Source organism: Ambystoma mexicanum, chromosome 1p, assembly GCF_040938575.1.
Source record: "Ambystoma mexicanum isolate Mex_15411 chromosome 1p, UKY_AmexF1_1, whole genome shotgun sequence".
In the NCBI taxonomy this organism is placed as follows: domain Eukaryota; kingdom Metazoa; phylum Chordata; class Amphibia; order Caudata; family Ambystomatidae; genus Ambystoma; species Ambystoma mexicanum.
Genome location: NC_090921.1, coordinates 13,306,372 through 13,317,990, shown reverse-complemented (window position 1 = coordinate 13,317,990; position 11,619 = coordinate 13,306,372). Strand labels below are relative to the sequence as shown.

Below are 11,619 nucleotides of genomic sequence, written 5' to 3'. Positions count from 1 at the left end.
TGGGATTTTGTTCTCGCTGCTAGTGCATACGAAACTTGGTTCCGACGTGTCCAGGAGTGGGAGAATTACCAGGGACCTTGCAATCTCGTGCCTGGGGGTTTCTAAGCTGGGCATAGGAGCTCCACTGGATGGAGCCAAGTGTCTTGAACTGAGTTTTTGTGATGCAGCAGGAAAAGGCTCTGCAAAAAGGAGCAACTACCAAGGCAAAGAGATGTGCATTCATTAGGGCATCGTGTCGGCAGATTTGTGGCCCTGCCCTGAACGTGTTTATTGACAGGATCGTGAACGCATGTCCGTTTTCAGTGAACAGTGATTTATGCTTTACCCTTTTTTGGTGAAAACGCACACGAGTCAGATGTGTGCTTTCAGTCTGGGTGTTCAGAAAAGCAAGAATTCATAAACACATGCCATTCCCTGGCTCCCAATTGTCCTGTCTGTACACGTGGCATGAAGATAAAAAAGAAACAGCTATTGGCAGCGGTGGGATTCGAACCCACGCCTCCAAAGAGACTGGAGCCTAAATCCAGCGCCTTAGACCGCTCGGCCACGCTACCCTGCTGGTACTGAAACGAGAGCCTCTGAGACCTGTATTTTTTTAGGGATTGGCTGGTTTGGCCATTAATTCAAAATCAAAGCAAAGCATGAACTTGGATTGAATTCTAGCACTGGCTGTGCAAAGCCCGAACTGAACAATAAAGCACACTTGTCAGCCTGAAATTGAAATGTCACCTTTCGGGAGTGCTCTGTTCAACAGCAGTCTGGTAGCCTAGTGGTCAATGTCAGCACCCCTCCATCCAGCAGTCTTGAGTTCAATTCCCGGTGAGGGAGGTCAGATCTTTTCTAGGTTTTTTTTGGTTCTAAAAATGTTTGGGAAGCGAAGGTTCAGGAACATTGCCGGTAGGGAGAGTAAGCTCTTTAAAGGCATGCAATGAGATGTGTTTTTCTTTATTTCTGCATATTTCTGTAGCTAGCTGCATTCTTTCAGTCAACATCCCGCCCCATTTAGTGCTCACGTTTTTAAAGAAGTCCACCATTAGCCCGCAGTGTAAGCCTACCCGGGGCCTCCGCCGATGGTCCATGGTGTGTGGGATCCTTACTGGACCAACCCCAGCCGTAACGCAAATCTTAGCTTTGTCTCATTCGACCCCTAACTCGACCCAAGGAGCTACTGCAAACTCTTAGCCTAACACTAGCCCTAAATGAAAGACGCCTATTGTCCTCACATGTGGGATTTTGTTCTCGCTGCTAGTGCATACGAAACTTGGTTCCGACGTGTCCAGGAGTGGGAGAATTACCAGGGACCTTGCAATCTCGTGCCTGGGGGTTTCTAAGCTGGGCATAGGAGCTCCACTGGATGGAGCCAAGTGTCTTGAACTGAGTTTTTGTGATGCAGCAGGAAAAGGCGCTGCAAAAAGGAGCAACTACCAAGGCAAAGAGATGTGCATTCATTAGGGCATCGTGTCGGCAGATTTGTGGCCCTGCCAAGCACGTGTTTATTGACAGGATCGTGAACGCATGTCCGTTTTCAGTGAACAGTGATTTATGCTTTACCCTTTTTTGGTGAAAACGCACACGAGTCAGATGTGTGCTTTCAGTCTGGGTGTTCAGAAAAGCAAGAATTCATAAACACATGCCATTCCCTGGCTCCCAATTGTCCTGTCTGTACACGTGGCATGAAGATAAAAAAGAAACAGCTATTGGCAGCGGTGGGATTCGAACCCACGCCTCCAAAGAGACTGGAGCCTAAATCCAGCGCCTTAGACCGCTCGGCCACGCTACCCTGCTGGTACTGAAACGAGAGCCTCTGAGACCTGTATTTTTTTAGGGATTGGCTGGTTTGGCCATTAATTCAAAATCAAAGCAAAGCATGAACTTGGATTGAATTCTAGCACTGGCTGTGCAAAGCCCGAACTGAACAATAAAGCACACTTGTCAGCCTGAAATTGAAATGTCACCTTTCGGGAGTGCTCTGTTCAACAGCAGTCTGGTAGCCTAGTGGTCAATGTCAGCACCCCTCCATCCAGCAGTCTTGAGTTCAATTCCCGGTGAGGGAGGTCAGATCTTTTCTAGGTTTTTTTTGGTTCTAAAAATGTTTGGGAAGCGAAGGTTCAGGAACATTGCCGGTAGGGAGAGTAAGCTCTTTAAAGGCATGCAATGAGATGTGTTTTTCTTTATTTCTGCATATTTCTGTAGCTAGCTGCATTCTTTCAGTCAACATCCCGCCCCATTTAGTGCTCACGTTTTTAAAGAAGTCCACCATTAGCCCGCAGTGTAAGCCTACCCGGGGCCTCCGCCGATGGTCCATGGTGTGTGGGATCCTTACTGGACCAACCCCAGCCGTAACGCAAATCTTAGCTTTGTCTCATTCGACCCCTAACTCGACCCAAGGAGCTACTGCAAACTCTTAGCCTAACACTAGCCCTAAATGAAAGACGCCTATTGTCCTCACATGTGGGATTTTGTTCTCGCTGCTAGTGCATACGAAACTTGGTTCCGACGTGTCCAGGAGTGGGAGAATTACCAGGGACCTTGCAATCTCGTGCCTGGGGGTTTCTAAGCTGGGCATAGGAGCTCCACTGGATGGAGCCAAGTGTCTTGAACTGAGTTTTTGTGATGCAGCAGGAAAAGGCGCTGCAAAAAGGAGCAACTACCAAGGCAAAGAGATGTGCATTCATTAGGGCATCGTGTCGGCAGATTTGTGGCCCTGCCAAGCACGTGTTTATTGACAGGATCGTGAACGCATGTCCGTTTTCAGTGAACAGTGATTTATGCTTTACCCTTTTTTGGTGAAAACGCACACGAGTCAGATGTGTGCTTTCAGTCTGGGTGTTCAGAAAAGCAAGAATTCATAAACACATGCCATTCCCTGGCTCCCAATTGTCCTGTCTGTACACGTGGCATGAAGATAAAAAAGAAACAGCTATTGGCAGCGGTGGGATTCGAACCCACGCCTCCAAAGAGACTGGAGCCTAAATCCAGCGCCTTAGACCGCTCGGCCACGCTACCCTGCTGGTACTGAAACGAGAGCCTCTGAGACCTGTATTTTTTTAGGGATTGGCTGGTTTGGCCATTAATTCAAAATCAAAGCAAAGCATGAACTTGGATTGAATTCTAGCACTGGCTGTGCAAAGCCCGAACTGAACAATAAAGCACACTTGTCAGCCTGAAATTGAAATGTCACCTTTCGGGAGTGCTCTGTTCAACAGCAGTCTGGTAGCCTAGTGGTCAATGTCAGCACCTCTCCATCCAGCAGTCTTGAGTTCAATTCCCGGTGAGGGAGGTCAGATCTTTTCTAGGTTTTTTTTGGTTCTAAAAATGTTTGGGAAGCGAAGGTTCAGGAACATTGCCGGTAGGGAGAGTAAGCTCTTTAAAGGCATGCAATGAGATGTGTTTTTCTTTATTTCTGCATATTTCTGTAGCTAGCTGCATTCTTTCAGTCAACATCCCGCCCCATTTAGTGCTCACGTTTTTAAAGAAGTCCACCATTAGCCCGCAGTGTAAGCCTACCCGGGGCCTCCGCCGATGGTCCATGGTGTGTGGGATCCTTACTGGACCAACCCCAGCCGTAACGCAAATCTTAGCTTTGTCTCATTCGACCCCTAACTCGACCCAAGGAGCTACTGCAAACTCTTAGCCTAACACTAGCCCTAAATGAAAGACGCCTATTGTCCTCACATGTGGGATTTTGTTCTCGCTGCTAGTGCATACGAAACTTGGTTCCGACGTGTCCAGGAGTGGGAGAATTACCAGGGACCTTGCAATCTCGTGCCTGGGGGTTTCTAAGCTGGGCATAGGAGCTCCACTGGATGGAGCCAAGTGTCTTGAACTGAGTTTTTGTGATGCAGCAGGAAAAGGCGCTGCAAAAAGGAGCAACTACCAAGGCAAAGAGATGTGCATTCATTAGGGCATCGTGTCGGCAGATTTGTGGCCCTGCCAAGCACGTGTTTATTGACAGGATCGTGAACGCATGTCCGTTTTCAGTGAACAGTGATTTATGCTTTACCCTTTTTTGGTGAAAACGCACACGAGTCAGATGTGTGCTTTCAGTCTGGGTGTTCAGAAAAGCAAGAATTCATAAACACATGCCATTCCCTGGCTCCCAATTGTCCTGTCTGTACACGTGGCATGAAGATAAAAAAGAAACAGCTATTGGCAGCGGTGGGATTCGAACCCACGCCTCCAAAGAGACTGGAGCCTAAATCCAGCGCCTTAGACCGCTCGGCCACGCTACCCTGCTGGTACTGAAACGAGAGCCTCTGAGACCTGTATTTTTTTAGGGATTGGCTGGTTTGGCCATTAATTCAAAATCAAAGCAAAGCATGAACTTGGATTGAATTCTAGCACTGGCTGTGCAAAGCCCGAACTGAACAATAAAGCACACTTGTCAGCCTGAAATTGAAATGTCACCTTTCGGGAGTGCTCTGTTCAACAGCAGTCTGGTAGCCTAGTGGTCAATGTCAGCACCCCTCCATCCAGCAGTCTTGAGTTCAATTCCCGGTGAGGGAGGTCAGATCTTTTCTAGGTTTTTTTTGGTTCTAAAAATGTTTGGGAAGCGAAGGTTCAGGAACATTGCCGGTAGGGAGAGTAAGCTCTTTAAAGGCATGCAATGAGATGTGTTTTTCTTTATTTCTGCATATTTCTGTAGCTAGCTGCATTCTTTCAGTCAACATCCCGCCCCATTTAGTGCTCACGTTTTTAAAGAAGTCCACCATTAGCCCGCAGTGTAAGCCTACCCGGGGCCTCCGCCGATGGTCCATGGTGTGTGGGATCCTTACTGGACCAACCCCAGCCGTAACGCAAATCTTAGCTTTGTCTCATTCGACCCCTAACTCGACCCAAGGAGCTACTGCAAACTCTTAGCCTAACACTAGCCCTAAATGAAAGACGCCTATTGTCCTCACATGTGGGATTTTGTTCTCGCTGCTAGTGCATACGAAACTTGGTTCCGACGTGTCCAGGAGTGGGAGAATTACCAGGGACCTTGCAATCTCGTGCCTGGGGGTTTCTAAGCTGGGCATAGGAGCTCCACTGGATGGAGCCAAGTGTCTTGAACTGAGTTTTTGTGATGCAGCAGGAAAAGGCGCTGCAAAAAGGAGCAACTACCAAGGCAAAGAGATGTGCATTCATTAGGGCATCGTGTCGGCAGATTTGTGGCCCTGCCAAGCACGTGTTTATTGACAGGATCGTGAACGCATGTCCGTTTTCAGTGAACAGTGATTTATGCTTTACCCTTTTTTGGTGAAAACGCACACGAGTCAGATGTGTGCTTTCAGTCTGGGTGTTCAGAAAAGCAAGAATTCATAAACACATGCCATTCCCTGGCTCCCAATTGTCCTGTCTGTACACGTGGCATGAAGATAAAAAAGAAACAGCTATTGGCAGCGGTGGGATTCGAACCCACGCCTCCAAAGAGACTGGAGCCTAAATCCAGCGCCTTAGACCGCTCGGCCACGCTACCCTGCTGGTACTGAAACGAGAGCCTCTGAGACCTGTATTTTTTTAGGGATTGGCTGGTTTGGCCATTAATTCAAAATCAAAGCAAAGCATGAACTTGGATTGAATTCTAGCACTGGCTGTGCAAAGCCCGAACTGAACAATAAAGCACACTTGTCAGCCTGAAATTGAAATGTCACCTTTCGGGAGTGCTCTGTTCAACAGCAGTCTGGTAGCCTAGTGGTCAATGTCAGCACCCCTCCATCCAGCAGTCTTGAGTTCAATTCCCGGTGAGGGAGGTCAGATCTTTTCTAGGTTTTTTTTGGTTCTAAAAATGTTTGGGAAGCGAAGGTTCAGGAACATTGCCGGTAGGGAGAGTAAGCTCTTTAAAGGCATGCAATGAGATGTGTTTTTCTTTATTTCTGCATATTTCTGTAGCTAGCTGCATTCTTTCAGTCAACATCCCGCCCCATTTAGTGCTCACGTTTTTAAAGAAGTCCACCATTAGCCCGCAGTGTAAGCCTACCCGGGGCCTCCGCCGATGGTCCATGGTGTGTGGGATCCTTACTGGACCAACCCCAGCCGTAACGCAAATCTTAGCTTTGTCTCATTCGACCCCTAACTCGACCCAAGGAGCTACTGCAAACTCTTAGCCTAACACTAGCCCTAAATGAAAGACGCCTATTGTCCTCACATGTGGGATTTTGTTCTCGCTGCTAGTGCATACGAAACTTGGTTCCGACGTGTCCAGGAGTGGGAGAATTACCAGGGACCTTGCAATCTCGTGCCTGGGGGTTTCTAAGCTGGGCATAGGAGCTCCACTGGATGGAGCCAAGTGTCTTGAACTGAGTTTTTGTGATGCAGCAGGAAAAGGCGCTGCAAAAAGGAGCAACTACCAAGGCAAAGAGATGTGCATTCATTAGGGCATCGTGTCGGCAGATTTGTGGCCCTGCCAAGCACGTGTTTATTGACAGGATCGTGAACGCATGTCCGTTTTCAGTGAACAGTGATTTATGCTTTACCCTTTTTTGGTGAAAACGCACACGAGTCAGATGTGTGCTTTCAGTCTGGGTGTTCAGAAAAGCAAGAATTCATAAACACATGCCATTCCCTGGCTCCCAATTGTCCTGTCTGTACACGTGGCATGAAGATAAAAAAGAAACAGCTATTGGCAGCGGTGGGATTCGAACCCACGCCTCCAAAGAGACTGGAGCCTAAATCCAGCGCCTTAGACCGCTCGGCCACGCTACCCTGCTGGTACTGAAACGAGAGCCTCTGAGACCTGTATTTTTTTAGGGATTGGCTGGTTTGGCCATTAATTCAAAATCAAAGCAAAGCATGAACTTGGATTGAATTCTAGCACTGGCTGTGCAAAGCCCGAACTGAACAATAAAGCACACTTGTCAGCCTGAAATTGAAATGTCACCTTTCGGGAGTGCTCTGTTCAACAGCGGTCTGGTAGCCTAGTGGTCAATGTCAGCACCCCTCCATCCAGCAGTCTTGAGTTCAATTCCCGGTGAGGGAGGTCAGATCTTTTCTAGGTTTTTTTTGGTTCTAAAAATGTTTGGGAAGCGAAGGTTCAGGAACATTGCCGGTAGGGAGAGTAAGCTCTTTAAAGGCATGCAATGAGATGTGTTTTTCTTTATTTCTGCATATTTCTGTAGCTAGCTGCATTCTTTCAGTCAACATCCCGCCCCATTTAGTGCTCACGTTTTTAAAGAAGTCCACCATTAGCCCGCAGTGTAAGCCTACCCGGGGCCTCCGCCGATGGTCCATGGTGTGTGGGATCCTTACTGGACCAACCCCAGCCGTAACGCAAATCTTAGCTTTGTCTCATTCGACCCCTAACTCGACCCAAGGAGCTACTGCAAACTCTTAGCCTAACACTAGCCCTAAATGAAAGACGCCTATTGTCCTCACATGTGGGATTTTGTTCTCGCTGCTAGTGCATACGAAACTTGGTTCCGACGTGTCCAGGAGTGGGAGAATTACCAGGGACCTTGCAATCTCGTGCCTGGGGGTTTCTAAGCTGGGCATAGGAGCTCCACTGGATGGAGCCAAGTGTCTTGAACTGAGTTTTTGTGATGCAGCAGGAAAAGGCGCTGCAAAAAGGAGCAACTACCAAGGCAAAGAGATGTGCATTCATTAGGGCATCGTGTCGGCAGATTTGTGGCCCTGCCAAGCACGTGTTTATTGACAGGATCGTGAACGCATGTCCGTTTTCAGTGAACAGTGATTTATGCTTTACCCTTTTTTGGTGAAAACGCACACGAGTCAGATGTGTGCTTTCAGTCTGGGTGTTCAGAAAAGCAAGAATTCATAAACACATGCCATTCCCTGGCTCCCAATTGTCCTGTCTGTACACGTGGCATGAAGATAAAAAAGAAACAGCTATTGGCAGCGGTGGGATTCGAACCCACGCCTCCAAAGAGACTGGAGCCTAAATCCAGCGCCTTAGACCGCTCGGCCACGCTACCCTGCTGGTACTGAAACGAGAGCCTCTGAGACCTGTATTTTTTTAGGGATTGGCTGGTTTGGCCATTAATTCAAAATCAAAGCAAAGCATGAACTTGGATTGAATTCTAGCACTGGCTGTGCAAAGCCCGAACTGAACAATAAAGCACACTTGTCAGCCTGAAATTGAAATGTCACCTTTCGGGAGTGCTCTGTTCAACAGCAGTCTGGTAGCCTAGTGGTCAATGTCAGCACCTCTCCATCCAGCAGTCTTGAGTTCAATTCCCGGTGAGGGAGGTCAGATCTTTTCTAGGTTTTTTTTGGTTCTAAAAATGTTTGGGAAGCGAAGGTTCAGGAACATTGCCGGTAGGGAGAGTAAGCTCTTTAAAGGCATGCAATGAGATGTGTTTTTCTTTATTTCTGCATATTTCTGTAGCTAGCTGCATTCTTTCAGTCAACATCCCGCCCCATTTAGTGCTCACGTTTTTAAAGAAGTCCACCATTAGCCCGCAGTGTAAGCCTACCCGGGGCCTCCGCCGATGGTCCATGGTGTGTGGGATCCTTACTGGACCAACCCCAGCCGTAACGCAAATCTTAGCTTTGTCTCATTCGACCCCTAACTCGACCCAAGGAGCTACTGCAAACTCTTAGCCTAACACTAGCCCTAAATGAAAGACGCCTATTGTCCTCACATGTGGGATTTTGTTCTCGCTGCTAGTGCATACGAAACTTGGTTCCGACGTGTCCAGGAGTGGGAGAATTACCAGGGACCTTGCAATCTCGTGCCTGGGGGTTTCTAAGCTGGGCATAGGAGCTCCACTGGATGGAGCCAAGTGTCTTGAACTGAGTTTTTGTGATGCAGCAGGAAAAGGCGCTGCAAAAAGGAGCAACTACCAAGGCAAAGAGATGTGCATTCATTAGGGCATCGTGTCGGCAGATTTGTGGCCCTGCCAAGCACGTGTTTATTGACAGGATCGTGAACGCATGTCCGTTTTCAGTGAACAGTGATTTATGCTTTACCCTTTTTTGGTGAAAACGCACACGAGTCAGATGTGTGCTTTCAGTCTGGGTGTTCAGAAAAGCAAGAATTCATAAACACATGCCATTCCCTGGCTCCCAATTGTCCTGTCTGTACACGTGGCATGAAGATAAAAAAGAAACAGCTATTGGCAGCGGTGGGATTCGAACCCACGCCTCCAAAGAGACTGGAGCCTAAATCCAGCGCCTTAGACCGCTCGGCCACGCTACCCTGCTGGTACTGAAACGAGAGCCTCTGAGACCTGTATTTTTTTAGGGATTGGCTGGTTTGGCCATTAATTCAAAATCAAAGCAAAGCATGAACTTGGATTGAATTCTAGCACTGGCTGTGCAAAGCCCGAACTGAACAATAAAGCACACTTGTCAGCCTGAAATTGAAATGTCACCTTTCGGGAGTGCTCTGTTCAACAGCAGTCTGGTAGCCTAGTGGTCAATGTCAGCACCCCTCCATCCAGCAGTCTTGAGTTCAATTCCCGGTGAGGGAGGTCAGATCTTTTCTAGGTTTTTTTTGGTTCTAAAAATGTTTGGGAAGCGAAGGTTCAGGAACATTGCCGGTAGGGAGAGTAAGCTCTTTAAAGGCATGCAATGAGATGTGTTTTTCTTTATTTCTGCATATTTCTGTAGCTAGCTGCATTCTTTCAGTCAACATCCCGCCCCATTTAGTGCTCACGTTTTTAAAGAAGTCCACCATTAGCCCGCAGTGTAAGCCTACCCGGGGCCTCCGCCGATGGTCCATGGTGTGTGGGATCCTTACTGGACCAACCCCAGCCGTAACGCAAATCTTAGCTTTGTCTCATTCGACCCCTAACTCGACCCAAGGAGCTACTGCAAACTCTTAGCCTAACACTAGCCCTAAATGAAAGACGCCTATTGTCCTCACATGTGGGATTTTGTTCTCGCTGCTAGTGCATACGAAACTTGGTTCCGACGTGTCCAGGAGTGGGAGAATTACCAGGGACCTTGCAATCTCGTGCCTGGGGGTTTCTAAGCTGGGCATAGGAGCTCCACTGGATGGAGCCAAGTGTCTTGAACTGAGTTTTTGTGATGCAGCAGGAAAAGGCGCTGCAAAAAGGAGCAACTACCAAGGCAAAGAGATGTGCATTCATTAGGGCATCGTGTCGGCAGATTTGTGGCCCTGCCAAGCACGTGTTTATTGACAGGATCGTGAACGCATGTCCGTTTTCAGTGAACAGTGATTTATGCTTTACCCTTTTTTGGTGAAAACGCACACGAGTCAGATGTGTGCTTTCAGTCTGGGTGTTCAGAAAAGCAAGAATTCATAAACACATGCCATTCCCTGGCTCCCAATTGTCCTGTCTGTACACGTGGCATGAAGATAAAAAAGAAACAGCTATTGGCAGCGGTGGGATTCGAACCCACGCCTCCAAAGAGACTGGAGCCTAAATCCAGCGCCTTAGACCGCTCGGCCACGCTACCCTGCTGGTACTGAAACGAGAGCCTCTGAGACCTGTATTTTTTTAGGGATTGGCTGGTTTGGCCATTAATTCAAAATCAAAGCAAAGCATGAACTTGGATTGAATTCTAGCACTGGCTGTGCAAAGCCCGAACTGAACAATAAAGCACACTTGTCAGCCTGAAATTGAAATGTCACCTTTCGGGAGTGCTCTGTTCAACAGCAGTCTGGTAGCCTAGTGGTCAATGTCAGCACCTCTCCATCCAGCAGTCTTGAGTTCAATTCCCGGTGAGGGAGGTCAGATCTTTTCTAGGTTTTTTTTGGTTCTAAAAATGTTTGGGAAGCGAAGGTTCAGGAACATTGCCGGTAGGGAGAGTAAGCTCTTTAAAGGCATGCAATGAGATGTGTTTTTCTTTATTTCTGCATATTTCTGTAGCTAGCTGCATTCTTTCAGTCAACATCCCGCCCCATTTAGTGCTCACGTTTTTAAAGAAGTCCACCATTAGCCCGCAGTGTAAGCCTACCCGGGGCCTCCGCCGATGGTCCATGGTGTGTGGGATCCTTACTGGACCAACCCCAGCCGTAACGCAAATCTTAGCTTTGTCTCATTCGACCCCTAACTCGACCCAAGGAGCTACTGCAAACTCTTAGCCTAACACTAGCCCTAAATGAAAGACGCCTATTGTCCTCACATGTGGGATTTTGTTCTCGCTGCTAGTGCATACGAAACTTGGTTCCGACGTGTCCAGGAGTGGGAGAATTACCAGGGACCTTGCAATCTCGTGCCTGGGGGTTTCTAAGCTGGGCATAGGAGCTCCACTGGATGGAGCCAAGTGTCTTGAACTGAGTTTTTGTGATGCAGCAGGAAAAGGCGCTGCAAAAAGGAGCAACTACCAAGGCAAAGAGATGTGCATTCATTAGGGCATCGTGTCGGCAGATTTGTGGCCCTGCCAAGCACGTGTTTATTGACAGGATCGTGAACGCATGTCCGTTTTCAGTGAACAGTGATTTATGCTTTACCCTTTTTTGGTGAAAACGCACACGAGTCAGATGTGTGCTTTCAGTCTGGGTGTTCAGAAAAGCAAGAATTCATAAACACATGCCATTCCCTGGCTCCCAATTGTCCTGTCTGTACACGTGGCATGAAGATAAAAAAGAAACAGCTATTGGCAGCGGTGGGATTCGAACCCACGCCTCCAAAGAGACTGGAGCCTAAATCCAGCGCCTTAGACCGCTCGGCCACGCTACCCTGCTGGTACTGAAACGAGAGCCTCTGAGAC

General features: G+C 48.0%; 10 non-coding genes across 10 annotated transcripts; all 10 read right to left on the bottom strand.

The window, feature by feature from the left end:
• Positions 1–472: 472 nt before the first annotated feature.
• TRNAL-UAG (transfer RNA leucine (anticodon UAG)) lies at positions 473–554 on the bottom strand. The gene has a single exon. It is a non-coding gene; the product is annotated as a tRNA-Leu (tRNA).
• Positions 555–1,698: 1,144 nt separating this feature from the next.
• On the bottom strand, positions 1,699–1,780 carry TRNAL-UAG (transfer RNA leucine (anticodon UAG)). The gene has a single exon. It is a non-coding gene; the product is annotated as a tRNA-Leu (tRNA).
• Positions 1,781–2,924: 1,144 nt separating this feature from the next.
• Positions 2,925–3,006, bottom strand: TRNAL-UAG (transfer RNA leucine (anticodon UAG)). Its single transcript has one exon. It is a non-coding gene; the product is annotated as a tRNA-Leu (tRNA).
• Positions 3,007–4,150: 1,144 nt separating this feature from the next.
• On the bottom strand, positions 4,151–4,232 carry TRNAL-UAG (transfer RNA leucine (anticodon UAG)). Its single transcript has one exon. It is a non-coding gene; the product is annotated as a tRNA-Leu (tRNA).
• A 1,144-nt stretch (positions 4,233–5,376) lies between these two features.
• On the bottom strand, positions 5,377–5,458 carry TRNAL-UAG (transfer RNA leucine (anticodon UAG)). The gene has a single exon. It is a non-coding gene; the product is annotated as a tRNA-Leu (tRNA).
• Positions 5,459–6,602: 1,144 nt separating this feature from the next.
• On the bottom strand, positions 6,603–6,684 carry TRNAL-UAG (transfer RNA leucine (anticodon UAG)). The gene has a single exon. It is a non-coding gene; the product is annotated as a tRNA-Leu (tRNA).
• Positions 6,685–7,828: 1,144 nt separating this feature from the next.
• On the bottom strand, positions 7,829–7,910 carry TRNAL-UAG (transfer RNA leucine (anticodon UAG)). Its single transcript has one exon. It is a non-coding gene; the product is annotated as a tRNA-Leu (tRNA).
• A 1,144-nt stretch (positions 7,911–9,054) lies between these two features.
• On the bottom strand, positions 9,055–9,136 carry TRNAL-UAG (transfer RNA leucine (anticodon UAG)). The gene has a single exon. It is a non-coding gene; the product is annotated as a tRNA-Leu (tRNA).
• A 1,144-nt stretch (positions 9,137–10,280) lies between these two features.
• Positions 10,281–10,362, bottom strand: TRNAL-UAG (transfer RNA leucine (anticodon UAG)). Its single transcript has one exon. It is a non-coding gene; the product is annotated as a tRNA-Leu (tRNA).
• Positions 10,363–11,506: 1,144 nt separating this feature from the next.
• Positions 11,507–11,588, bottom strand: TRNAL-UAG (transfer RNA leucine (anticodon UAG)). The gene has a single exon. It is a non-coding gene; the product is annotated as a tRNA-Leu (tRNA).
• Between the last annotated feature and the right edge of the window lie 31 nt (positions 11,589–11,619).